General features: G+C 37.1%; 1 pseudogene; it reads left to right on the top strand.

The window, feature by feature from the left end:
- Positions 1 to 26763, top strand: LOC142173785 (beta-glucosidase 24-like; annotated as a pseudogene).
- Positions 26764 to 26888: the final 125 nt, after the last annotated feature.

Below are 26888 nucleotides of genomic sequence, written 5' to 3'. Positions count from 1 at the left end.
ATGAAGCAAGTGGAAACCAAGACCGAGGGCAACAACTTTGGTTGGCATCAGGTAGACCCTGAAGGGAACATTGTTAACGAGGGCAAATGAATATTTGTCACCAGATGACATTCAATAAAGAATATTTCTCAGTATTGAATACACGTCTGTTACAGAGAATTTTGGCATTCATTACCTGCCGTTATATATTCTCAGTAGGCCCCATTATTGTCATTTAAGAGAGGCTTGATCCTAAGACTTTGTTCCTTAGGTATAACTATAAATAGTGACTTTCACAACCATTTTAACACACGAAAAACCTTACAAACTTATGCTACACATTATTCCAAGCTAAAGAATACTTTATTTTCTGTCTAACAATATTCTTATTGCTGTCTTCGGAAGCCTTGCTCCCGGAACCAAGTTGTTTGCTATTTTATCTCGATTTCAACGCCAAGTTTTGTCTTTTATTTAATTTATTTATCATTTTGGATCAAATCGATTCGCTTGTCTATAAACCACGCTATAAATTTAATTGTATCATTTTACCGTTAAATAAATACCTATTAGATGATTGGTTCTTAAGGGTGGGATACTTCAGAAGTTCAAGGTGTTGGTGTTGTAGGAACCCTAAAGAAGAGACACTGACTCATGTATTTTTGAAGTCTCCAGCTGCGAGGTTTATTTGGAACTACTTTGGTGCACCTGCAGGGATCAAAACAGAAGGGAAACAGTTAGTACAAGTCATAAATGAATGGTGGAGAAGACATGTTAACACAAGTTTGAAGGCAGTGTATCATGCTATGCCATGTTTGATTGTGTGGTACTTATGGAAGAAGAGAAACTCAGGAAAGCATGGGAAGAATGTGTCCATTAATAGGTTGATCTTTTAGATTTCAACCTCAATACAGATGCTTTTAAAGGTGAGAAGGACTAACTTCAAGGGTGTTACTGTAAATTGGCCATATCCACATGATAAATTATTGCAGCATGTTCCTAAACTGAGGTATACTAAGGTATTCTGGCAACTACTTCCTGTGGGCTAGATAAAATGTAATGCAAATGGTGCTTGCAGAGGAGACAATGGAGGAGCTTCATATGCATTTTGCATACGAGATGGAATAAGTGATCTTATATATGCCCAGGCAGATGCAGTTGAGGATGCAACAAACAACATAGCTGAAGCACATGCTATTCTTGAAGCTGTCAGATACATAACTCAAATGCAGTTTCCTCTGTATAATTGAAACTGATTCTTTGCTCATGAAGAGAGTGCTGGAGGAAATTTGGGAACCACCTTGGAGCATAGCCAATCAGGTGGAGGAAACTAAAACACTACTGTCTAGGGGTGTATTTTAGGTTGTTCATGTATTGAGGGAAGCAACAAATTAGCAGATCATCTAGCTAACTTGACATTGGAACAACAGGCCATTGTACAAGTACACTCATTTGGGGAACTAGACATACAAGGAAGGAAGATCTTGAATAATGACAAGCTACAAATACCTTACATTAGGGTAAGAACTACCAAGACAAATTCTAATTGATGATGAATTTCAAGGATATGAAGTTGATATAGAGGTTTTTTTGTAGTAAGGAGGATGATAAGGGTGCATTTTGGAGGATATGGGCAAGCTTTAGGGGAAGGAGATCTCACAACACTTCCTACTCGAATCCATAGTGAGGAGAGCAGTAAGATTTTTTACACTAACATATTTTCTTATTTTGCAGGTACTTTTGAGGGTGCTTGGTTATATGCTTTGGCCAAGACTATTAGGGTGGTATTAGTATATTTGATACTCATTCCCTGTTGGTGCAACTATTACATAGGCCAACCCAAATATACACACAACAAGGTATGGAGAAGGCTTCACATAAACCTAACAAATTGGAGCTACCTAGAACTCCAGTGTGGTGGAGACGGGGAGTACTATACTATAAGATGCAATTCCCTTTGCATCTGCTACTTCCTGTAGATCATACAAGTTAATACTGGAAGGTTCCATGATAGCACAAGGTCTAGTGATACGCGCAATAATACTCTACTGCCCATAATGGACAAGTTGAACCATGGGAGTTTACATCATTTTGTGGGTAAGTTTAGCATCATTTGGAGGAAATTCCAGGTACATCAGGCCTCTATCACACATGAGGAAGCTAGTTTCAATAGGTTTGCAATGAGAATGATTAGGTATAAGTACAAAATACTATGGCAAAGTTGCAACAACATCAATAATGCTTTGACGTGGACAGTTATGATGGAAATAGTTGCGTCAATTTAGCTAAAAAATTGGCCTTGTCAAGCTTGGATTTCAGTATTATGTACCAGTTGTACTTGCCATATGTTCAAGAATGCAAATGCTTATGCCCAGATCAGATGTGAAGAGGTGCAATTATAGAAGATTAGATAGCAACTCATTTCCAGGCGTGCCTCCTCAAGGATTATGCTTCATAGTTCTTTTTGTACTATCAAAGTTGAGTGTTAATGTGCTATACACAACTTTGATAATAAGATTGTTGTACTTTCATTTTGGAATTTTGACATTCCTATACACTATTTGAAACTTTATTACCCTCCCTACTGAGGTTTTAATTTAATTACATCTATATTCAAATTTACCAATTATATACACTTTAGGAATTAAATGAGTATCTATTTATATTAGGAATCAATTATTTCTCATCCTTATTCTCTCTCCCTCTTGCGCTCTCTCTCTCTCTCTCTCTCTCTCTCTCTCTCTTTACATCTCTCTCTATTTCTCAATCCCCAATTTCAGTAATGTAGAGCAAAGGGAAAGAGAGCAGCAATTTCATGCTTATTGAAATTCCAATAATGTAGAGATGAAGGTGTTGCACAATTGGTGTTCACCATTGACAGCCATTAAAAAGCTTTGAAGCTTTGAATTCGAATTTGGGTTTTCAAAAACCATTATTTGTTTGGATTGGGTGTTGTTGCAAATAATTAGGAATATTGTTTGGAGTTTATATCTCAATTTTTAGGGTGTTTTGGTGAAGATTAGATTTGATTTTGGCTGAATTACAGATTGAAACTCGAAGAAGAAGAAGAAGAAGAAGAAGAAGACATGACATACATTATACTTACGAAATTGTAGTAAAGTTGTAGTAAAATTGTATTCTATCGTTTATATAAAAAATTTTATTTAAATATTGTATGAAAGTTGAACAATATTGTATAAAAAATATATTTAAGTTTAAATATTGTATGAAAGTTGAACAATATTGTATAAAAATTATATTTCAGTTGTATGATATTGTAGTTGTATATAATTGGGTAGAAATAATGTATGAAAGTTTTAGATAAGTTGTATAATATATAATTAGTTGTATGAAATTTATTTTTACTATGTATAAATCAGATACAAAATATACAAAAGACATATTGTATAAAGTTTGTATAAAAATTGTAGTTAAGTGGTATGATGTGTGAAAGTTGTAGATAAGTTGTATAATATATAATTAGTTGTATGAAATTTATTTTTACTATGTATAAATCAGATACAAAATATACAAAAGGCATATTGTATAAAATTTGTATAAAAATTATATTTAAGTTGTATGATATTGTAGTCGTATTTAAGTAGTATAATATATAATTATTATGTATGAAATTTATTTTTACTATGTATAAATTAGATACAAAATATATAAAAGACATATTGTATAAAATTTGTATAAAAATTGTATTTAAGTTGTATAATATTGTAGTTGTATTTAACTGGATAGAAATAATGTATGAAAGTTGTAGATAAGTTGTATAATATATAATTATTATGTTTAAATCAAAAACAAAATATACAAAAGAAATCTACTTGTCTCACAATTGCTTTATAAAATTATACTAATAGGTATCTCTTGTTCTGTTTGTACGTGCTAGTCTAATTAAGTATATGCTTATATCCAAATTACGTTTGCCCAGATAAAGTTTCCTCTTACCTTCGGTGGATGTATAGGTGACGAGGTGGGTAAATGGATTATAAGTGAGTTGTATAAATCTCCACCCATGCCCATTTATACCGTGCATGTTTGTTAATGTTTTAGCCATTTTCTGCCTCTAGCCCAAAAGAGTAGCACATGCTGGAGCAATGCCCCCTAAGATCTTTATCTTAATCCTTATCTGGCATATTGGGTGTGAGATGAAAGGTTTATTGTTGTTTTCATATCTCTTCTCTATATTATTAAGCAGTTCTCCTGTCAAAGTCTGGTTGATTTTGGGTATGTATATTTTGCCATGAAGTAGTAAGCGTGGTGATTTCTATATTTTGCCATGAAGTAGTAGCAGATGAGATATGGGGAGAAAGAGAGGGTGACAGTACTCGAGATCTGAGGGATTAGATTCTCTAAATCCCTAAATATAAGTTCAACCTAGAGAGATGCTTTTCTTCATCAAAAGATAGGTTTCAGAATTAACACTATGATTTTAAGCATGAAAACTAAGCCCTTTTTCCGTTAAAGGTTTTCTTTGTTTGGTTTAAGCATGGTCTCCTGTTAGTATTCGGTTAAGATTTTTTTACTCTTGGTTGTTGATGTTTATGTTCTTCATGTTCAGAAGAGTTTAAATGTCTCAGTCGTGCTCACTGATCTTGTTTGTTGTAAAAGGGGATAAAGGAGAGAAAAAAGGAAAAGTGTGTAACTAAATCCCTTGATTGAAGGCACAAATAATGGATTGGAAGCCTTTTAAGGTGGATTGTATATATTTTATAACTAAAATATGTTTAGGTCGGGTAAATACCAAAACATGAATATTTTTCGTAATAAGGTTTCAAATAGTGTATAGGAATGAAAAAATTCTCATTTATTTTTTACTCATTTGCATTTTGTGAGACCTCCTGACACATTATGTTTTGTTTTGATTATTATTAATAAAAAATACTACTAGGCACCCAGCTTAGTGGTATATATGCCAAAAAATAACTATCAACCGGAGATCACTTAGGTAGTTCTAAATAATACATGAACGATTTCTAGAAAATACATAAGCAATCTATGATTTCACCGGGATTTTTCATTTTTAAAAAAATAATTCAGGTAATAACAAACAAGCAATTAATCGGAGATCACTTAGGTTATGATTAGTGATGACAAAATGGTTAAAAAAAAATTATTTTTTACCCTTATTATCCATTAAAAATGAGTTGGATAATGAACTTTTTAAAAATGGGTCAAATATGGATAAGAACCATATTATTCACTTAGAAAATGGATAACTAATGTGTTTAACTTTAATATTTGCAAAGCCTCAAATTGGGGGTTTCTCAAGTTTAGGAGACTAGTATTCTCTCCAAGAGTGATTATATTCAAGAAAATATGGATAATATGGATATCCCTATTATCCACCGGTTAATCTATTTTTTTTGTATTAAATATAGGTCGGGTCAGATAATTTATCCGTTTTTGTATTTTCCGTTTCGATCCGCCCATATCCGACTCGACCCACTCGTTTGCCACCCCTAGTGATGATAAATAATACATGAGCAACTTCTAGATAATACATAAGTGATATATGATTTCACTAGGATCTCCCACTTTATAAAAATTACGTTTTGTTAATAACTAATAAGTGATCAACCGAAAATTACTTGGGTGATCATAAATAATACATAGGCGATATAAGATTTCACTAGGGTATCGCACTTTATAAAAAAAATAATCCTCGTAATAACTAAATCAACTGGGGATCACCCAGGGATCATAAATAATGCATGTGCAATTTTTAGATAATACATATCTATGATTCACCAGGATCTCCCACTTTATAGGAAAAATATTCCGGTAATAGCTAATAAACAATCAACTATAGATGACTTAGAAGATTATAAAAAATAAATGGGCAATTTCTTAATAACACATAGACCATTGATAATTTACCAGGATCCACCACTTTATAAAAAAAAAATGATCTTGATAATAATTAATAACAAAAGATAAGTTAGATGATCTAGTGCACCAGATATTAGAAAATAAGTACTATCATCTTCCCTATTTTTACTTAGTGAACCGGAAAATAAGATATACTAATCAAAGAGGTGAATGCAATCAGTTGACCGGACATCATAGTAGCACGGAAATTCAAGTTCTCTATTGCCTCTCAAACCGAAAGTCCTCCTTTTGAATTAGAAAAAAAAAGGCCTTTTTATTTCATTGTTTAGGTTTCATTTTTTTTTGATACAATTTTGATGTTTTATACTTTAATACCACATAAGAAGGGTGATTTGTATGGTGCCTGATTTTCGCGTGCACTAGATTATCGAAGGACCCGGTTCTTCTATGCGTTCCTTATACTACAGTTACAGAATAAATAATGCAAAAAATAAATAACACAAATATTTTTACTTGAAAAATACCCGTCTCAAAAGGTGAAAAACCACGACCTACTACTCAGTAGTATTTTTCCCAAACCTTCACTATATCACTGAGCCAAAACAACATTTACAAAACTCTTTGTAAACCAAAGGATTACCTCTAATCCCGTTATGGCAACCAACCTCTAACTGTTGCGACAACTTCAAGTTAACTCTAACTTGAATACTCAGAGTACCTAATATAATTGCTTCTAGATAAAGCTGAAAGGTACAACTTGAAAACACCTACTATAATTTTAACTAGAATAAAAGACAGACGCTTGGAATTGGTTCTTCTATCTGGTTCATGTAGCTTCAGGTTCGCACACTTGATTCACACAAGAATTGTTTGCAAAATGCCTTGCTATTTTGCTCCCAACTCACGTTTAACTTCAATGTTTGTGCGTACCTGTAGAATGAGAACATCCTGCAATTTATAGAGTTAGTAGAATAGGAATAACTAGAGTTCTAATGCTACTCTTCCTTGGTGAAAGAGTTCTAGTTATCTTCAACTTCTAACTCCTCCCTTATCTTGGATAAAGTTCTCTTCGAGTAAGGAGTCCTTCTCCTTATTATTTATGCAACCTTTTATCACACCCTTTTTCTACCCCCAAAAGATATGTATTTTTATGGATTGTTATGGGTTAAAGAGTTTTTCCAATTAAAGTGACAATTTTAAAATAGGGATTATTTTGTTATTCAGAGTCGCCACTTGGAATTGATCTTTAGTGTTCTAAGTCACCTTTTATTTGAATCCCTACTCGAAGAAAGGCTTGACTCTTTTATTATTGGTCTGCAAAAATAAAGTTCGGATAAGGAATTCTATTGACCGGAGAGAAGGTGTGAAGCATTCCCCGAGTCCCATGGTTCTAGCACGATCGCTTTGTTGACTTAAAACTTAGCTTAAATTAATATTAAACTGTGTTTTATTGGATTTTCATGTTTTACCTATCTGCTTTTAATACTTGCTTTATTAGAATTGATAAAGAATGAATTAAATAATAAGATATCATAACCACGCTACGCAAGCGAATACGTGATCGAGAAAAAATTTATTAACTTTGTCGTAACCGCGCTACACAAGTGAATCCGCAGTCATGACAAGGATTATTAGCACGCTATGACTTTTGAAAAAATTACTACATTTGAGAAAATTAAATTTTTTTTGAAATTTATTAAAAAGTTACTATCGCACTACGCAAGCGAATCCGCGATTATGAGAAATAATTAAATTATAAAGTAACTAAACCTATTGGATAAGGTATGAGATTATTCGATTAATTTATTGAATGTTAAAAATCACGGTACGCAAGCGAGTTCGTGAATGAAAAAAAATTAAAGCGCTCATGTAAGTTGCCTAGCGTTTAAATTAATTATTAAAAGTAATTAGGTTATTTTAAATAAAAAAAGGAATCTATATTTTTATTGAAAATTAATTATACAAACAACCAAGGTATTTTAAAAAATTTGGGCCAGCTTTTATTAATTTCAAGAACGGGCTACTTTAGAGTTTTGGCTATTGTAATGGCATTAGGTCACTCTCTTGACTCATGGGCTGCTGGCCCATTTTTGAATCTGTTGGTATTTGAGTTAATTACTCATGGTCTTGGAACAATACTTGGGACAAGCAAACGGCTCAACTAATTCAACTTTTTCACAACCGAGGAAGAAAATTCCAGAAGCTTAAATTGATGCTAGTATTCATGGCAAAAGAAAAGTATTTAATTAGTTACTTTATTTATTTATAGCAAACAAACCAGCGAACTAATGACATATGCACCATGAATTTTTTTTTAACTTGAACACAAACTTAAGGGATTACGTTCTTAATGAACTAAACACACATAACCTTAGATTTTTTATTTATTTTTAAAAAAATGATGATGTATCATTTTTAAAAGACAACCTGCCTTAATACTAAAAACTTTAGCCATTTAATATGACTATGGATACTTATTTAATCATTAAAGAAAAAACATGAAGTACATGAAACCAAGTAACAACTTGAGCCAAGGAAAACTATACTTTTTCACTCTCAATAATCAAGCTCAACTTCAAAACACAAATAAGCACCAGATCATTATAGATAAAAGAACCCGACTACAAGTCTAATATTTACAAAGAAAAGAAAAATCAGTTTAACTTGCTAACAGTAAAGTAGAATCTTTGAACTATTTTTTTCCAATGTCAAAACTTAATTTAAGAAAATAAAAATGAATCAAATATCCAACATTTTAGCACATAAATTTGTTTGAGACATAAGACATATCCACGAGAACAACCAATCAGTATTCGTCTATTTTCTTTAACTAAACAACACTAGAACATGCTAAAAACACATGTCATGTTCATTAATAAAAAAAAACAGCATTACACAAGTTTGAGGCTTACCTACGTTGCAGAGGAATCAAAATACAGTGATATGAAATGAAGTCCAGCAGCAATGACAGCAGAAAACAGCAACAAACAGTACCTTGCAACTCGAGAAAATGACCCAGAAATACCGACGAACTAAACCAGAAAATTCAGCAACTTTTAATAAGGAAAAAACTAAAGAAACCGACTTAAGAACCTTTCTTTTGGACAATTTTTGCTTTCTGTATACTCACTCCACAGCTCTCAAATTTCAGCTAACTTTTGGATGTTCAGTTTTTGAGTTGTATCTTTTTTTTAGAGTGTCAAGGATGATCTCTCAATGTAAGATAGAGTGTCCGTTAAGTGTGGGGAGAGCAGCCCCTTAAATAGGCAAATAAAGTCACTTTTTGGATAGATTTTGGTTCACCAAAAATCTGTCCAAAAAAAAAAAGACTGACTTTGTGTGCTAAACACTGTTCAAAATATGTTCAAAAGGTGAAAACACATCCTGAAAATATATTATGTCAGAAGCAAGGAGAAAAACAAAATCATTTCAGCCACCCTACTAGTAAAAAGTATGCTACTATTACCCTATTTTGTGATAAAATAACTTAAACTTCAGATTTTAACCATCAACACCAAACTACTTGCTCAACACAAATCAAATTTAAACAACTATGGCATGACAAAGCATAAACGAGACTAAAAATATAATCGAACTAAATATTCAAACCAACTTGATTGGAATGAATTCGATTTGTGCAAACTAATTACTAAACAAACAACTAAATTCACAAACTAAATGCTCAAACCAGAACGAGCATCGTTAACAATCGAACAACGACTAACAACAACTAAATAATCGGCTAACTAAGTGAATAATTTAACTAAACACTAAAGATCATGTTTAAATCAATAACAATCTAACATACAACTAAACTAAATAGAGATAACTAATTAAATAAACCTAACTTGAAACTCTAATTCACAAGAAACAACCAAAACAGAAAAAATCAAAAATTAGAAACCAAAATTAAAATCAGGAACTAACCTATTACTACTAAATAAAAATCAGAAATTAAGTACAGAGCTGACGGTTATACCTAACGAGCGTGCTTGAAGCTGTTCGAGCCACGAGAAGATGTCGGAGATGCTAAAAGGCGACTAAAATTTAAAACGTGGTGTTGGCCGGAGCTTCAAGAATTTGGGCCAAAAAGCGGCGGCTAAAGTTTCCTAAATCTAAAATTCAAGGAGTTTGAAGGGGGTTTGAAGGAATTGGTTTGGAGATATGGGAAGAGGAGGTTGTGGAGATTACATGGTGTGAATTTGGAGGTGTTTGGAGGTGGTCCGCCGCTGGTGGGTGATTTCCGGCGGCGGCGGCGGAGAGAAGAGAGAGAGAGAGAGAAGAGAGAAAGAGTTATGGGAGAAATGAGGAAATTTTTCAGATTTTTGAGGCTTTAAATACCTCTTGAGAGATCAAATATGGACCATTAGATCAAGGGGTGATCAATGGGTGAGATTTGATCTTGGGTCACTTAATGAAACGACGTAGTTTTGAGGCAAAACTATGTCGTTTCAGACCCTTTCAAGGGTAGCCCCTTATCTTGCACTTTTGGCCACTTTTTCTTTCAAATTTAGCCCAATTTTTTCCTTAATCCTACTTATTAAACTAAATTTACACAAACAAATAAATTAATTAAGTAACTTATTCAAATAATTAATTAACTAGATTAATTCACCAATTGAATAGTTAGTTAATTCCTAAAATGCACAAATTAAGAAAAAACTATTTTTTGGTATTTTTATGATAGGAAATATGCAATAAAAGACACAAAAATTAGGAAAAATAATTAAAGTAATAAAACACTAAGAACTTTAGGAGGTGTTAAAACAGTACAAAAATTAGGTATTCACAGCTGCCCCTCTTTGCTCGAGAACATGAAAAGTGTTCGTGCAATAAAAAGTGAATGCCATGGCTAATTCTTGCTCACATATCACTCCAATGAAAGTATTTTTTTTTGAAAAATGGTGACCGAACCCTGCTTCTGAGGTTGCCTACATATCCTTGTTTAGAGGAATCAGGTCAGTGTAGTTCTGGAAATATTTGGTAGCTGGGACTACCAAACACTGGATTTAAAACTACTGCTGTTGCTGCTATTGTTATCATTGTTATTATTACTTGCTGCTTACATCAAAAGGAAAAGAGAAGAGAACTACATATGCCTCTCAAGTTATGAGTTACAAAATTCCTATCTATATGTCTTCTGGAGTCAAAATCTTGAGTCTTGACATACTCGCTTGTGTTGACTTTAGATTGGATCTTGATGCTCTTTGAAGAAAAGATTATGACTCAATTTCAATTGCTTGCTTTCCTGATCCGAAATTGAGAAGATGAATCTGGAGACGCCGAGTTGCTGACATATTATCAAAGTTGACTCCAACTATCTTGTGATCGAAAGACTTCTTTCTTATGATGGGAATTGGAACTGCAAGCTTTAAGTCGCTGCAATCTGTGCTCTATGGTTGGGGCCATGTAAAGCCATCAAAAACTAACAAAACGAACAAAAGTTTTCTTCCCCAGTTTGGCACTAGAAAATTTTTGTGAGTTATCAAAAAAAGCTATAAACTATCTAATTTGTTGAAATGAAGACAAAGGCAATAGTATAAACTAGCTATGTGAGGATATGCAACCACGAGGGGTAGTACCTTATGTTACCAAAGGAAATGGAATTAGAGGATGGTACCCTGCATTACTGAAAGGAACGTAATCAGGGGTTGGCACCCTGTATCACTAGGAAGGGATGTAACCAGGGGTTGGTACCTTGTATTACTGAAAGGAGTGTAACCAGTGGTTGGCACCCTGTATTACCGAGAAGGAATGTAACCAGGGGCTGGTACCCTGTATTACTGAAAGAAGTGTAACCAGGGGTTAGCACCCTGTATTATAGAAAGGAATGTAACCAGTGGTTGGTACCCTGTATTACTGAAGAGGAATGTAACCAAGGGTTGGTACCCTGTATTACTGAAAGGAGTGTAACCAGGGGTTGACACTCTGTATTACTGAAAGGAGTGTAACCAGGGGTTGACACCATGTATTATCGAGAAGGAATGTAACCAGGGGTTGGTACCCTGTATTATTGAAAGGAGTGTAACCAGGGATTGGCACCCTATATTACTGAGAGGAGTGTAATCAGGGGTTGGCACCCTGTATTACCGAGAAGGAATATAACCAGGGGTTGGTGCCCTGTATTACTGATAAAGTGCTGAATCCCTCTAGGCGAAAAGGGTTCTACGTGAGTTAAGCTAACGTAAAACAAGCCCAAGCGAAGAGTACTTCTACCCGGAAATATCCCCCTACGCGAAATAGTTCTACCCGAGTTAAGCTACGAAAACAACCTGAGTGAAGAATGCTTCTACCTGGAAATATGAGCTGGATCCCCCTAGGTGAAAAGGTTCTACCTGAGTTAAGCTACGTGAAACATCTTGAGCGAAGAGTACTTCTACCCGGAACTATGAGCTGGATCCCCCTAGGTGAAAAGGTTCTACCTGAGTTAAGCTGCGTAAAACACCCTGAGCGAGGAGTACTTCTAGCCGGAACTATGAGCTGGATCCCCCTAGGCGAAATGGTTCTACTGGAGTTAAGCTACGTAAAACACCCTGAGCGGAGAGTACTTCTACTCGGAACTATGAGCTGGATCCCCCTAGGCAAAATGGTTTTACCTGAGTTAAGCTACGTAAAACACCCTGAGCAAAGAGTACTTCTACCCGGAACTATGAGCTGGATCCACCTAGGTGAAACGGTTCTACCTGAGTTAAGCTACGAAAATGGGAGGTATGGACAGTAGTGATGCATGCTGAAAATAAAAGAAAAATGGAGATTTTAAGGAGCTTACGTTTGGTGACATTCGTCCTTTGAGAATCGCCATTCTGCACTTCTTTGTTCCTGCTACCAAAGAAAAATTTGTGAGTTCTCAAAGTGGTGGTCGGTTTGTGGCCTTGATGCCCTATTGTAATTTGAATTCACGGCTACTCCGCTATTGAAGAACTGATTCTATCAATGTGGTACCGATGTTCTCGGATATTCTATTTTGCATTCTGGAGACCTTGTTTTCCGACGTTGCCCCTGACTGTTTCATACTCGGATGCCCGCGGTACCGCTAACCCTTGTCCATAAGGCAAGGCAATGTTTTCCTTTAAAATCAAACTCAGTTGTCTTGCAACCAGTACCAGTTTTGGTCCGTAATGCTTATCAACTTTTCTCATGAAGCAGGTCTTGCTTAAGCGACCTTTTCAATTTCTTTGAGACACTTCGTTTGCCTTATCAAATGAGATCACAGATGGATTCTGCCTTCGCCAATGCCATATATGCCCCAAATTGTGCTCGATATTACGGGGAAACTGTAGCCAGTTTTGCAGTCATTTCTTTGCTTTGCTTTTGATGCAAGATTAGACCGAAAGGGACTCAAAGAAAAATTATGGGTAAAAATAGAAGAATAATTGAAGGTGATAAAGAACTGTGCTTAAACAAAAGGTGTCCCTTTTGGGGAAAGGAATATGGAGACTTATCTGGAAGTATGTGCCGACTTCAATGAATCATGACATGCATTTTGGACTAGACGCCTGATCCGTCTGAGCTGTCTAATTCTCAAAATCCGTCATAAATGTTCATCTTGAAACTGTCTTGGTTGTGCTCATGCCGGGTATCGAAGACCCTCATTAGGATAGTAGCGCCCTTTGCGGGTTTTTGCTAACTGACCTCTCTCATTTCTCTACTCATCGTCAACTTATGGTGCCCATTTGGGTTTTCACCAATAAGACTCTCATTTCTCTGCTCACTGTCGCCTTACAGTGCCCATACGGATTTTCACCGATAAGGCTCTCTCATTTGTTTTTCTTTTCCTAAGATACGACATGCGAAAGGTTGACCAATGCCCCTGGCATGGAGACTTCAAATATTCTCAAAGATCGATCAGAAGTTCTTAACAGGAAAAAGGCGAAAAGAACCTTGAACCGAATTACAACTTTTGGCACTATTTCTACAGAAAAAACCGTAAAATAAAACAAACTTCTGCCCCAGTATTGGAGTATTGGGAATATGGATTTTTTTGCTGTGATGGGACTGAACCCAGGGTAAGGCTGCCTACGTATCCTTTCGGAATCAGGTCGGACGTAGTTCAATGGCTCAGAAAATTTGTTGTTTGACTTTTTTTTATTTTTTTTTATTTTTTTTCCTTTTTTTTTTGCTTTTGCAATTACACAGGTTCCAAAAAGTGGAAAACAAGGAAGACAAATACATCTCAAAAGGGGTAACAAAAGGGTGACACTTATTTGGAGTAACGAGAAAATGATAGCCTTTGTCACTTCAATCTGAGAAAATCAATGCGTGAAATTCTACAGTGGGTATATATCAGACATAATATCTTTTGACTGCATCTGCGTTAATAGTCATGTCTGGTACCCGTCCTTCTTCATCTACCAAGTGCAAGGCCCCTTTTGGTAACACTTTCTTGATGATGTAGGGTCCTTGCCAGTTCGGGGCGAACTTTCCTTTAGCTTCTACCTGGTGCAGAAGGATGTATTTCAAAACGAGTTGGCCTACCTCGAAATGCCTTGGACGCACTTTCTTGTTGTAAGCGCGTGCCATTCTTTGCTGGTATAACTGGCCAAAGCACACTGCTGCTAGCCGTTTTTCATCAATCAGCATTAGTTGTTCTAATCGGGTCTTTACCCATTCTGTATCTTCAATCTCCGACTCCACAATGATCCGAAGAGAGGGAATTTCGACTTCAGCCGGTATTACAGCTTCCGTTCCATATACCAACAGATAAGGAGTTGCACCAACAGATGTGCAAGCAGTCGTGTGGTATCCCAAAAGAGCAAAAAGTAACTTTTTATGCCATTGTCTGGAACCTTGGATCATCTTCTTAAGAATCTTCTTGATGATCTTGTTCACCGCTACAACGAGTCAATTGGATTTTGGCCGGTAAGGGGTAGAATGGCGATGCATAATTTTAAATTGCTCGCATACCTCCTTCATCAAATGACTATTTAGATTGGCTGCATTGTCAGCGATAATGGTCTTTGGGATACCAAAGCGACAAATGATGTTGGAATGAACAAAGTCTACCATTGCTTTCTTGGTGACTGCTTTGAAAGTGACAACCTCCACCCACTTGGTGAAGTAATCAATTGCAACCAAAATGAATCTATGCCCATTTGAAGCCTTTGGCTCGATTGGCCCAATAACATCCATTCCCCAAGCAATGAAAATCCAAGGAGAGGACATGGGATGCAACTCCAAAGGTGGCGAGTGAATCAGGTCACCATGAATCTGGCATTGGTGACACTTACGAACAAAACTTAAGCAATCTCGCTCCATTGTAAGCCAATAATACCCTGCCCACAGAATCTTCTTCGCCAAAACATATCCATTCATGTGAGGTCTGCATACCCCTGAATGCACTTCACTCATGATCCGTTCAGCTTCTGTGGCATCTACGCATCTCAACAAGTTCAAATCTGGGGTCCTTTTGTACAAAATTTCCCCATTCAGGAAGAAACCGCCGACGAGCCGCCTTATAGTTCTTTTTTGATCTCCCTTGGCATGCTCTGGGTATTCTCTTGTTTTCAGGAATCATTTTATGTCATGATACCATGGTTCACCATCTGGTTCATTCTCAATTGTATTGCAGTAATCGTGTTGATTCCGAACTTGGATTTCTAGTGGATCGATATAAGTGTTTCCCGGATAAGGGAGCATCGAGGCTAAAGTAGCCAAAGCATCGGCTAGCTCATTGTGAAACCTGGGAATGTACCTGAACTCGATGGATTTGAATCTTTTGCTCAAATCTTGTACACATTGTCTGTATAGAATAAGCTTGATGTATCGAGTCTCCCATTTGCCTTGGGCTTGCCGGATAAGCAAGTCAGAATCTCCCATAACCAATAGTTCATGCACATCCAGATCGAGGGCCGTTTTCAAACCCATGATATAGGCTTCATATTCTGCCATATTATTGGTACAGAAGAACCAAAGTCGGGCTGTTGCAGGGTAATACTGTCCAATAGGTGAGATGAGGATTGCCCCGATCCCAACTCCTTTGATATTGACAGCTCCATCAAAATACATTTTCCATACAGAGTTGTAGTCTGGAACTACTTCCTCTATTGAGTTGACCTTTTCGTCTGGGAAGTATGTGGTAAGTGGCCTGTACTCATCATCAACTGGATTCTCTGCCAAATGATCGTCCAAAGCCTGTGCTTTCATCGCGGTGCGAGTGGCATAGACGATGTCGAACTTTGTGAGCCGAATTTGCCATTTTGCGAGCCTGCCAGTGAGCATTGGCTTTTGGAAGATGTACTTCAGAGGATCCATTTTGGATATGAGGTAAGTAGTATAGGGCAAAAGATAATGTCTCAACTTCTGAGCGACCCAAGTCAAGGCACAACATGTCCTTTCTAAAAGGGTGTACTTAACCTCATAATTGGTGAACTTCTTGCTCAAATAATATATTGCCTGTTCCTTTTTTTCTGTTGCATCATGTTGCCCCAGAACGCATCCAAAGGAATTATCCATCACCGATAGATATAAAAACAAAGGCCTACTAGGTTCAGGTGGGACCAGTACAAGGGGTTGTGACAAATAATCTTTGATCCTGTCAAAAGCATTTTGGCAATCATCCGTCCACTTAATAGCATCATCCTTTTCCAGCAACTTAAAGATGGGCTCGCACATGATTGTGAGCTGAGCAATGAACCTACTGATGTAGTTCAACCTCCCGAGCAAACTCATGACTTCCTTTTTGTTCTTCGGGGGTGGCAGATCTCGAATGAACTTTATCTTAGATGGATCCAATTCGATGTCTCTCCGGCTCACTATAAAATCGAGGAGTTTCCCAGATGGAACCCCAAATGCACACTTGGATGGATTAAGCTTAAGGTCATACCTTCGAAGCCGCTCAAAGAACTTTTTAAAAATCGCGCACATGATCAGCCTGTGTGTTTAATTTTATGATGACATCATCGACATATACTTCAATCTCTTTGTGCATCATGTCGTGGAAAATGGTGGTCATGGCCCACATGTAAGTTGCCCCTGCATTCTTCAAACCGAATGGCATGACCTTGTAACAATAGGTACCTCACGGAGTGGTAAAAATGGTCTTTTCTCCATCGTCCTCATCCATTAGAATCTGGTGATATCCGGCATAGCAATCCACAAAAGATTGTATCTCATGATTAGAGCAATTATCTACAAGTATGTGGATGTTTGGTAAAGAAAAATTATCCTTTGGGCTTGCTTTGTTCAGGTCCCTATAGTCAACATAGACTCTGGTTTTTCCGTCCTTCTTCGGCACAGACACAACTTTTGCCACCCAGGTGGTGTATCGTACGGCTCTGACAACATTGACGCTCAATTGCTTTATTATTTCCTCTTTGATTTTATCACACATGTCCGTTTTAAATTTTCGTTGCTTCTGTTGGACTGGTGGAAAATCAGGATACGTTGGAAGCTTATAAACCACTAAATCGGCGCTTAAACCCGGCATATCATCATAAGACCAAGCAAACACATCTCTGTACTCAAATAAAAGTTGAATCAAGGCATCTCTAGTTTTTTGTTCAATGTGAATGCTTATCTTTGTTTCTCTGACTTCTTCATGACCTCCGATATTAATTGGCTCAGTTTCATTGAGGTTAGGCCTGGGCTTGTTTTCAAATTGTTCCAACTCTCTTTTTATTTCCTCAAAAACCTTATCTTCATCATATTCGACCTCTTGATGCAATATTTCGAAATTAGACAGCTTTTTGAGATCTGGGCGTGAATTTCGCATGCATGTCATGTTATTAAAGCCGACATTAACAAAATTGAAATGGAAATAAAATGGCAGGAATTAGGAAAAGGAAAAGATACAAAACTTAATACAAAAATGAACTACATTTCATTGAATTTGAAAGGATAGAAGGGTTAACATCAAAATAAAACAATCATATTAAGATATTTGGATTAAAACCCTGAAAGTAACCCAAAGTATAAAAGAAAGAAGCTGCAAAAGTCAACTACTAAGACTCCTTCCTTGTAGGGAGAGGAGTTGCTTCCCAGTTATTGAGCATGGTGTCTAGGACAATTAATTGCATATCGGCACGACTGATGCCTTCACCAGCCTGGATCATATTCACTTCAGAAAACATCTGGCTGAAAATTTCATCAATGTTTGCATGCGCCGTGGAATTTTGATCCTCTTTGAATCGTGGCTTGACAAGAGTGTAGAAAATGTGAGAGATAGGTTGCTGCAAGACCCACCCATGCTTTTTGCGGTGCTTGGCTTTGTCTTCGTTTGCTTGTGTTGTCCTGAAGCCTAAACCAAAAGTACCCCCGTTACTGAACGGAGAAATGGGTTCTGAAATTCCTTGCATTGATGCCCCCAAGCCTTTTCCGGGCTCATAACCTTGTCTCATCATAAGTGCATCCACCATTACAGATGTGGCGGAGAGACGAGGATGCAGAATGGGCTTTCCTTCCTCAACATAGTCCACAACAATCACTTCGAAAGCCTGATAGATAATAGACTCACATCCTTCCTTGGCCTCAATACATGGGATTAACGGGTCTTTATAAATGGATGACTCGTCTTCTCCGTGAACAATAATTTCTTTCCTGTCGTGCTCGAATTTGAGCATCTGATGCAAGGTGGATGGCACAGCTCGGGCCGTATAAATCCATGGCCTTCCAAGAAGAAAGTTATAAGAAGTTTCCATGTCCACTACTTGGAAGACAATTTCAAAATCGACCAGCCTAATCGTCATGGTGAGGTTGATCTCCCCTATGGTATCTCTCACTGAGCCATCAAAAGCCTGGATGCGAATATTGCTGGGTCGGATTCTGTTTGTATTGATCTTCATGCTTTGCAAGGTAGAGAGAGGGCATACATCTACACTCGAGCCTCCATCAACCATGACTCGCTTTACATAATGCCCCTCACATTTGACAATCAGGTGCAAAGTCCTATTGTGCCCGGCTCCCTCCTCGGGAAGTTCATCATCAGAAAAGGAAATTTTGTTCACCTTAAAAAATCTATTGGCCATATTCTCTAATTGATTCACGGTGTCCATGTAAGTGAAGCTGCCTCTGCCAGACTACTCAACTCATAAGCACGCCACCACTGATAGGCTGCTCCTCTAAGCTGGAATGCAGTAAAAGAAACCCCACTCGACTCCTCTACACCCATAGTACGGAGAATACGGTGACACTCCTCCAGAAAACCCTAGGCATCCTCTGACACCAATCCACTGAAGGTAGGAGGGTGGTACTTCTTGTACCTCTCAAGTCTGAGCTGCTCCGCTTCAGAAGCTACTGCCCTAACCTCGGGCTGAGCTGGAGCTACCGACTGCATTGGTATAATCTCTGGAACCTGGTCGACCTGAACCCGCTGCTCAAGAGTATCGGCAACGGGAGTCTGTGCTCCTCCCTCGGCCTGAGATATGGCAGGAGAAAGTGGAATCAATCCAGCCTGAGCTAAGGTGCTGAACATGCTCAAAAATTGGGCTAGAGTCTCCTGGAGGGCTGGTGCAACAACAGGTACCTCAGGTGCCTGCCCTCCAGCTGGAGCTACTGGGGGATCCTCTGTAGCAGCTCGTACGGGTGCTCTGGCTGCACCGCGTGGACGTTCTAAGCCTCTACCCCTGCCCCGGCCTCTCACGGCTCTAGCAGGGAGCACGGGTGCCTGTCATCAGATCCGCCTGTACGTGTCCTCACCATGTGTGAGAGAATAGAAGACAAAGTTTAGAATTTTTGATGTCAACAAATTTCGCACGATAAGGAATCAAAGAAGTATTGTTTTTCCTAACAGTTTCATAGCCTCCTGAAGATAAGTACAGATGTCTCTGTACCGATCCGCGATACTCTAATAAATCGGCTTGTGACTCATGACACCTTTAAACCTAGAGCTCAGATACCAACTTGTCATGACCCAAACTCCCTCCGTATAACGTCGTGACGGCACCTAGTCTCTACGACTAGGTAAGCCTAATAAATTACGAAAAATAATAAAACGAAAGTAAAACTTGGCAACTAACAACAGTAGATAACCGAATAACTAGTAACAATGCCGCCCGACATGTACTATAACCAATACTCTATAAATAGTCCATCTTCCCAAAACTCGAAATATCGTAAGTCACAAGCTACAGAAGGAAAATAACATCTCTATACACCAGAGTCTAATAAAAGGAATACAGGAAGTGTTTGACATATGGGAGAATAGAGGGGGACTCCTAGGTCTGCGAACGCGGCAAATGTACCTTGAAGTCTCCGTACAGCAGTAAGCACTCTCAGCTAATAGCGGGGCTGATAAGAAGTACCTGGATCTGCACAAATAAACATGTGCAGAAGAGTAGCATGAGTACACCACAACGGTACCCAATAAGTGTCAAGCCTAACCTCAGTCGAGTAGTTAAGAGGTCAGGTCAGGCCCACTGGTATATAATAAATAAAGTAGGGGAATATAACAGTATATTAAGAGACTGGAATTTAACAAAAGGAAAACACAGCAAAAATAATAGTAAAATATAGGGGTAAACAGCAGGGGATCTCCCGAGATACCGTCTCGTAGTCTCGAAGTAAAGAAGCAAAGAGATCTCACGAGGTACAGCCTCGTAGTCTCAAAAGTAAATGTGCAAGGAGAACTCCCGAGGTACCTCCTCGTAGTCTCATAATTAAATATGCAGGAAGAACTCCCGAGGTACTGCCTCGTAGTCTCAAAAGTAAATGTGCAGGGAGAACTCCTGAGGAACCGCCTCGTAGTCTCAAAAGTAAATATGCAGGGAGAACTTCCGAGATACCGCCTCGTAGTCTCAAAAGTAAATATGTAGGGAGAACTTCCGAGGTACCGTCTCGTAGTCTCAAAAGTAAATATGTAGGGAGAACTCCCGAGGAACCGCCTCGTAGTCTCAAAAGTAAACACACAGCTTAAACCGATAAATACGACAGCTAACAGCAAGATTTCTATAGTTATACTAATAAAGAACAAGGAAAAGCAGGAAATCAACTACGTATGCTTCACAGAGTTCAAATAAGCAGTTAAAGTACGTAGACATGCGATATTAGACTAAACAGAATAACTACACATATTGGAATAGCTCAATTAAGAATGAAAACAGACTAATACTCATTTAAATGGTATAACTCAAATTAAAGGAAAAACAGGTTACTATTCAGTAAAATAAATCGGGTTTTACAACAAATAGCCTGTGTACGTACTCGTCACCTCACGTACACGGCGCTCACATATCACAACAGTACCAAATCCTAAGGGGATTTTCCCCACACAAGGTTAGGCAAGCCACTTACCTCGAACCAAGCTCAATTAATCAGTAAGAATGCCCTTTCCTCGATTATCCGACTCCGAATGGCCCAAATCTAGCCAAAAACAATTTCATACCATAAATACAACTATAATAGACTAATTTAATTAATGAAATTAAGACTTTAACAAGAATCTCGAAAATCGCCCCAAAAAGCCTCCCTGGGCCCACGTATCGGAATCGGGTAAAAGTCACAAAACTATGAACACCCATTTACTCATGAGTTCACTGGTACCAAAATTATCCAAATCCGATATCAAAATCTCAATCAAAACCCAAAATCTTAGTTGAAGAACTTCTTCCCATTTTTCCCAAATTTTTCACCCAAATCCGAAATTAAAAGATTAAATTAGTGATAGATTAGTGGGATATAACCAAAAACAAGTTAAGAATCATTACCCAATCGATGTCTCTGAAAATTCCTCAAAATCTTGTCCAAATCCGAGCTCTCTATCTCAAGTTTTGATAAAAATGGCTAACCCTCGTTTTTGGAAACTTTAATACTGCCCAGGCATCCCTTCTTCGTGAACGCAGATGAACCCTCGCGTTCGCGAAGCACAAACTTACTCTAGCCCGAAATCCTTCATCGTGAATGCCCTCATCTTAACTTCATCCCGAATGCCCTCAACTTTAATAATTGCCTCCAATATTGCAATTGGAGCAAAAGTCTTATCATAGTCTATGCCTTCATCTTAACTATATCCTTGAATCACCAATCTTGCCTTGTTCCTTGTAATTGTTCCATCTTCATCAAGTTTATTTCTGAAGACCTATTGGTTGAGTTCATCTTGCATTGCATTCACCCTGTCTGTATCCTGCAAAGCTTCAACAATATTTTTAAGTTCAATAAGAGATAAAAAGGCATCAAAAGCACAAAGATTCTTCAATAAAGATCTAGTTTTGATTCCAGAGGTTGGATCAGTGATTATGTTCTCAATGGGATGAAAACTTTTATACTTGTAAGGTTTCATAACCAGCTGGTTTCCCTTAGATGTTCATTCAATATTTTGTTGCTGAGGAACAAATTCATGGACAGGTTCCCTCGAGATTTGAGGATCACTTCCTCTTTGTTCAGTTCCCCCTGTCAAGTTGCCCTGGGTGGAAGGACCTGTCTCATCACCAGTTCCTTTCTCTTGTACAACTTGAGTCTGGGCTGTAGTTTCATTTGAGTTTCTTACCAGCCTAATTGCTTCATCATCATATTCTTGCCTCTCAGAAAGAATGTTAGTTTCATCAAAAATCACATGTACACTTTCTTCTACACACATAGTTTTTTTGTTATAGATCTTATAAGCTTTACTATGTGAAGAATATCCCAAGAATACTCCCTCATCACTTCTAGGATCAAACTTACCTAGGGAGTCTTTACCATTATTATGCACAAAACACTTGCATCCAAATGCCCTAAGGTGGGATATGCTTGGCTTTCTCCCTTTAAGTAACTCATAGGGAGTTTTCTCAACAAGTGGTCTAGTCATGCACCTATTTACGATGTAACATACAGTGTTCACATGGGGCAGTTTACTAGAAAGAAGCATAGTCCTAGCCATTTCTTCCAATGTCCTATTCTTTCTTTCAACTACTACATTTTGTTGTGGAGTCCTAGGAGCAGAAAAATTATGATTTATGCCATGCTCATCATAAAATTCAGCAAATTTAGTATTCTCAAATTCAGTACCATGATCAGACCTAATTGATGCAAGTTGATTACCTAATTGTTTCTGAGTTTTTCTAACAAAAGAAGTGAACATGTCAAATGCTTCATCTTTAGATGTTAAAACAATGTCCAAGTAAACCTAGAGTAATCATCAACAAGCACCATCACATATCTCTTACCACCTCTGCTCATTGTTCTCATTGGTCCACAAAGATCCATATGGACAAGCTCCATCGTCCTGGTGGTGCTTACCACTTTCTTGATTTTGAAAGAAGATCTTACCTGCTTCCCCCTTGCATAAGCCTTACAAACTTTATCTTCCTTGAACTTAATGTTAGGCAGCCCTATCACTAAGTCCTTGGAGACTAGTTTGTTGAGTTGACTTAGACTGGCATGTCCAAGTCTCTTGTGCCAAAGGAGGGGATCATTATCCAACACACTTAAGCAAGTGAGTTCATTATCTGAAAGTGTGGACAGATCTACAACATATATGTTGTTCACTGTTTTTCCCTGCAAAACTATCTTGTCAGTGGTAAGATTAATCACAAAGCATTTTGTAGAGGTGAATGCTACCATGTTACTTCTATCACACAATTGTAATATACTTATTAGACTGTATTTTAGACCATCTATCAAGTAGAAATTCTCAATAGAGTGAGAATCAATCTTACCTACTTTTCCAACCCCTATGATCTCACCTTTCTTCCCATTTCCAAAGGAGACATTACCTTCTTTAAGGTCCTCAAGTGAAAGGAACTGGTTCTTACATCTGTCATGAGCTTTGAGCAACTACTATCCATGTACCATATTTGGCTGCTCCCCTTCACTTGGACCTGCAAAAGGAAATCAGAGGTTAGTTTTAGGAACCTAAACTAGTTTTGGTTCCTTTCTATAGGCAAAAGGATGAATCGAATTCTTTTTAGCCCAACTTGGCAGCCTATTCTTCCCTTGAACAAATTCTGTGTTCTTTTGACTTGCCTTTTCTTTTGCAGTGTATTCACTTTTATAGTGACCTGTTTTACCACCGTGTGTGCAAATCTTGTTCCCAGGAAGTGTGAGGTACTTGCTTTTGGGATCCCACTTAGGTGCCAGGTTCCCAAAGCCAAGTCCTCTTCTGTTGCTACTATGGTGTTCTTGTAGCCATGAAAGTGCATAGGAGGACCTGTTCCATTTACAAGTTCTATCTAGCTCATGCTTGACCTTGCTTAGATCCTCCTTTAGGATTCTTACCTGCTCATCCCTTTTATACAACTCATCTTTCATTCCTAAGATCGTGTAAGTCTACTCCAAGCATACTCTAATTTCTGTGCTTATATATGTCTCGATATGAAGGCCCATTTTGTATGACGAAAAGATACTAAAATTTCAATAGATATTATGTTCTAAAATCATAGTATATAATTTCAAAAAAAGTGCAATAAGTTATGTGATAAGAACACGACTCGTCAAGTTTAAATCTTGAATCTGCCTCTAATTACTGGTCATACGTATGATAATGACAGAGATGATTATCGAGATTTTGTGGAGATTTGTTTCAAACATTTTGGAGATAGAATTAAGCTATGGGCAACCATGAACGAGCCATGGATTTATTCAACAATGGGTTACGATGGCGGTTCTTTGGCGCCTGGCCGGTGTTCAGCGTGGAGGAACAATAACTGCTCCGCCGGAAACTCTGCTACTGAGCCTTATATAGTCGGACACAATATGCTTCTTGCTCATGGAGCTGCTGCCAAGCTATACAGAGAAAAATACAAGGCGAGTTTTAATATTTATCCTTGAACTACTAAAAATAAGTCATATTTTTCTTTCGTTTAATTAACTTTTTGAACATTTAAATTTCTACCGTTATACTATGGATAATAAGTCATATCTTTGGTTATCATGCAACTACAGCCAACTCAAAAAGGTGAAATAGGAATTGTATTAGTGTCGCATTGGTTCGAGCCTTTCTCCAACAAACCAGAGGATAAGAGAGCATCTAAAAGAGCTCTAGATTTTATGCTTGGATGGTAAGAATATGTAACTATACATTATACTTAATACAAAAAATATTTTAATTAAATTCATAGTTTATATATAAAAATAATAAAAACAAAAATGAGAAATATATTATGGTGACAGGTTTTTGCACCCATTGACTTATGGAGATTATCCAAGAACCATGAGGAAACTCGTTGGAAAGCGACTACCAAAATTCACCCCAAAAGAATCTAAATCGGTGAAAGACTCCTTTGATTTCCTAGGAATGAATTATTACACCTCAAATTTCGCAGCTCCTCTTTCTACGCCACCAAATACTGTGAATATCAGCTCCCTAACTGATAATCAAGTCAATTAAACGAGTAAGCTTTTGGAATTATACATTCAACACTTAGAATTAAAGCATACCTTTATCTTTCTTTTTTTTGAATTTTCATATTTGTATCATTTCTCTGTACCTGCAAATTTGATTTTATAAATTTTCACAATTTAGCCTTTTGATTTTTTTTTTTTTTTTTTGGTGGTTTTCTTCTTCTTCCTTTTTATCATTTTCTAAAATTATTTTATGTTTTTGTAGCTTCACGAAACGGACGGTTGATTGGTGATCCAGTAAGTGTTCTCACTCAATTGATACTTCAGCTTACACCATCTCATTTTCTTTTTTAATTCGTTTGACCTCTTTAATCTCAACTAATGGTGTATTTCCAAATTTTGTTACAAATAATAATTAAATACTTGACAGTCAGAAAGTAGATATGATAATTTTAGGTTCGTGTTTGCAAATTATGATAGTATTAATTTGAACTACAGGTAATTTAGAAAAATAAAATGGTTGACTTTTTTTTTCGACATTCTCTTTCACAATTTGGATAATTTTTAATGTCCGCAGACTGGAGTCAGTATTTTTTTTGTTGCTCCAAGGGGGCTTCAAAAGCTTCTCGTTTACACAAAGAATTATTACAAGAATCCAACTGTTTACGTCACAGAGTGTGGTAAGCAATATTTTTTATTGAACTTATATATTTTGATCAAGACTTTAGTATTTAAACGTCTCTGATTTTCATCTTACTTCCTAATTTGAAAATCGTTTTGGCATTGTCATCAGGAATGAGGGAGTCTGATATTAATGAAGTTGCAAAAGGTGTCAATGATGCTCAGAGGGTTGATTTCTACCAACGCCATATTAAGGCTCTTTATAGGGCTTTTAAGTGAGTCCTCCTTCATTTTGTTCGTATCATATATAATAGGGTTTTGTATATTTAAACCTTCACCACAGAGTACAATGGACGGCTGGAATCTCGTCACCCCTAAGTTAGAGGCGTTATAACCTGTTTCGCCAAGCTTCTCCGTGGTCAAAAATACCTTTTTTAAAAAAATATTTTTTTCCAAAATTGAAGTGTTTGGCAAGCTTTTAGTAGAAGCAGAAGCAGTTTTGGAAAGGTAGAAAAACGTAAATTCTTCCCAAAAGCACTTTTCTGAAAAACGCTTTTGAGAAAAATACACTTAGAATCACTTTTTATAAGATTGGCCAAACATTAATTGTTGCTCAGAAATACTTTTCAAATTAATTAGCCAAATAATAAACTGCTTCTTACCAAAAGTACTTTTAAAAAAAGTACTTTTAATTAAAAAAATACTTCTCAAAATAAGCTGATTTTAGAAGCTTGGCCAAACAGGCTAATTAGGCTATTAATTAGTGATTACACCTCAAATCTTAATAATAGAAAATCTTTTGATACGAAATACTTTACTTCCTTAGACACGAAGTCAGATTAGTCGGACCACTGGATTTTGAATATTCGTCAAATGTTTAAAGCAAAAACATTGAAAAATAAACCTTTAATTTTTTTCCTTTCAAATTTGGCAGAATGATATAAATTTTTGTTTTCCTTTTCCAGGGAAGGAGTGAACGTTAAGGGTTTCTTTGCATGGTCATTTTTCGACAACTTTGAATGGGGCTCAGGATACACGCAGAGGTTCGGCATCAATTTCATAGATTACAAGAATAACCTAAAAAGATACCCCAAGCGTTCTGCCCTTTGGATGAAGAAATTCCTTCTCAAATAAAGTTATCATGCATGATTGTTCGTTATTTGCATCAAATTTTGAAAAGGTTATTTACAATTGGTGTTATATTCATTATCTGGTGGTTTTTGAAAAAGGGAGTGTGCTCTTGTAATAAAAGGAGACGA

The sequence above is a fragment of the Nicotiana tabacum genome, chromosome 19 (genome assembly GCF_000715075.1).
Source record: "Nicotiana tabacum cultivar K326 chromosome 19, ASM71507v2, whole genome shotgun sequence".
Lineage (NCBI taxonomy): Eukaryota > Viridiplantae > Streptophyta > Magnoliopsida > Solanales > Solanaceae > Nicotiana > Nicotiana tabacum.
The sequence above is the reverse complement of the archived record's forward strand: the minus strand, read 5'-3'. Positions and strand labels throughout refer to the sequence as shown.